The sequence below is a fragment of the Ascaphus truei genome, chromosome 6, assembly GCF_040206685.1.
Source record: "Ascaphus truei isolate aAscTru1 chromosome 6, aAscTru1.hap1, whole genome shotgun sequence".
NCBI lineage: Eukaryota > Metazoa > Chordata > Amphibia > Anura > Ascaphidae > Ascaphus > Ascaphus truei.
Window position 1 is genome coordinate 48,847,595 of NC_134488.1, and position 2,500 is coordinate 48,850,094.

Consider the following 2,500-nt stretch of genomic DNA (forward strand, 5'->3'; position numbering starts at 1 on the left):
CCCCCTCACATTCTCTCTTCCTCATGTCTCCCCTCACATTCTCTCTTCCTCATGTCTCCCCCTCACATTCTCTCTTCCTCACTCTCCCGTCTCCCGCCCCCCTCACTCTCCCGCCCCCCTCACTCTCCCGCCCCCCCTCACTCTCCCGCCCCCCCTCACTCTCCCGCCCCCCCCTCACTCTCCCGCCCCCCCTCACTCTCCTGCCCCCCCTCCCACTCTCCTCCCCTCCTCCCACTCTCCTGCCCCCCCTCCCACTCTCCTGTCCCCAGCCTCCTCAATGGAGGTTTATACTGAGAAGAAGTTGGAGGCGGTGAATGGTACTGATGTTCGGCTGAAGTGCACGTTCAGCTCCGAGGCGCCGGTGGGGGAGGCCCTCGCCGTGTCCTGGCATTTTCGCCCCTTGTCTGGAGGACCTGATGAGTTTGTAAGTAACAGATTCTGAGGCTGTTCTATGCCGGCCTCTGTCCTAGAGGTGCCGGCCTCTGTCCTAGAGGTGCCGGCCTCTGTCCTAGGGTTGCTGGCCTCTGTCCTAGGGGTGCCGGCCTCTGTCCTAGAGGTGCCGGCCTCTGTCCTAGGGGTGCCGGCCTCTGCCCTAGGGTTGCTGGCCTCTGTCCTAGGGGTGCCGGCCTCTGTCCTAGAGGTGCCGGCCTCTGTCCTAGAGGTGCCGGCCTCTGTCCTAGAGGTGCCGGCCTCAGTCCTAGAGGTGCCGGCCTCAGTCCTAGAGGTGCCGGCCTCAGTCCTAGAGGTGCCGGCCTCTGTCCTAGAGGTGCCGGCCTCAGTCCTAGAGGTGCCGGCCTCTGTCCTAGAGGTGCCGGCCTCTGTCCTAGGGGTGCCGGCCTCTGTCCTAGGGGTGCCGGCCTCTGTCCTAGGGGTGCCGGCATCTGTATTTATCCTAGAGGTGCCGGGCGCTGTATCTGTCCTAGAGGTGCCGGGGCGCTGTATCTGTCCTAGAGGTGCCGGGGCGCTGTATCTGTCCTAGAGGTGCCGGGGCGCTGTATCTGTCCTAGAGGTGCCGGGGCGCTGTATCTGTCCTAGAGGTGCCGGGGCGCTGTATCTGTCCTAGAGGTGCCGGGGCGCTGTATCTCCTAGAGGTGCCGGGGCGCTGTATCTGTCCTAGAGGTGCTGGGGCGCTGTATCTGTCCTAGAGGTGCCGGGGCGCTGTATCTGTCCTAGAGGTGCTGGGGCGCTGTATCTGTCCTAGAGGTGCCGGGGCGCTGTATCTCTCCTAGAGGTGCCGGGGCGCTGTATCTGTCCTAGAGGTGCCGGGGCGCTGTATCTGTCCTAGAGGTGCCGGGGCGCTGTATCTGTCCTAGAGGTGCCGGGGCGCTGTATCTCCTAGAGGTGCCGGGGCGCTGTATCTGTCCTAGAGGTGCCGGGGCGCTGTATCTGTCCTAGAGGTGCCGGGGCGCTGTATCTGTCCTAGAGGTGCTGGGGCGCTGTATCTGTCCTAGAGGTGCCGGGGCGCTGTATCTGTCCTAGAGGTGCCGGGGCGCTGTATCTGTCCTAGAGGTGCCGGGGTGCTGTATCTCCTAGAGGTGCCGGGGCGCTGTATCTGTCCTAGAGGTGCCGGGGCGCTGTATCTGTCCTAGAGGTGCCGGGGCGCTGTATCTCCTGGAGGTGCCAGGGCACTGTATCTCTCCTAGAGGTGCCGGGTCGCTGTATCTGTCCTAGAGGTGCCGGGGCGCTGTATCTCCTAGAGGTGCCGGGGCGCTTTATCTGTCCTAGAGGTGCCGGGGTGCTGTGTCTGTCCTAGAGGTGCCGGGCGCTGTATCTCTCCTAGAGGTGCCGGGGCGCTGTATCTGTCCTAGAGGTGCCGGGGCGCTGTATCTGTCCTAGAGGTGCCGGGCGCTGTATCTGTCCTAGAGGTGCCGGGGCGCTGTATCTGTCCTAGAGGTGCCGGGGCGCTGTATCTGTCCTAGAGGTGCCGGGCGCTGTATCTGTCCTAGAGGTGCCGGGGCGCTGTGTCTGTCCTAGAGGTGCCGGGCGCTGTATCTCTCCTAGAGGTGCCGGGGCGCTGTATCTCCTAGAGGTGCCGGGGCGCTGTATCTCCTAGAGGTGCCGGGGCGCTGTATCTCTCCTAGAGGTGCCGGGTCGCTGTATCTGTCCTAGAGGTGCCGGGCGCTGTATCTCTCCTAGAGGTGCCGGGGCGCTGTATCTCCTAGAGGTGCCGGGGCGCTGTATCTGACCTAGAGGTGCCGGGGCGCTGTATCTCCTAGAGGTGCCGGGGCGCTGTATCTCTCCTAGAGGTGCCGGGTCGCTGTATCTGTCCTAGAGGTGCCGGGGCACTGTATCTCCTAGAGGTGCCGGGGCGCTTTATCTGTCCTAGAGGTGCCGGGGCGCTGTGTCTGTCCTAGAGGTGCCGGGCGCTGTATCTCTCCTAGAGGTGCCGGGGCGCTGTATCTGTCCTAGAGGTGCCGGGGCGCTGTATCTGTCCTAGAGGTGCCGGGCGCTGTATCTGTCCTAGAGGTGCCGGGGCGCTGTATCTGTCCTAGAGGTGCCG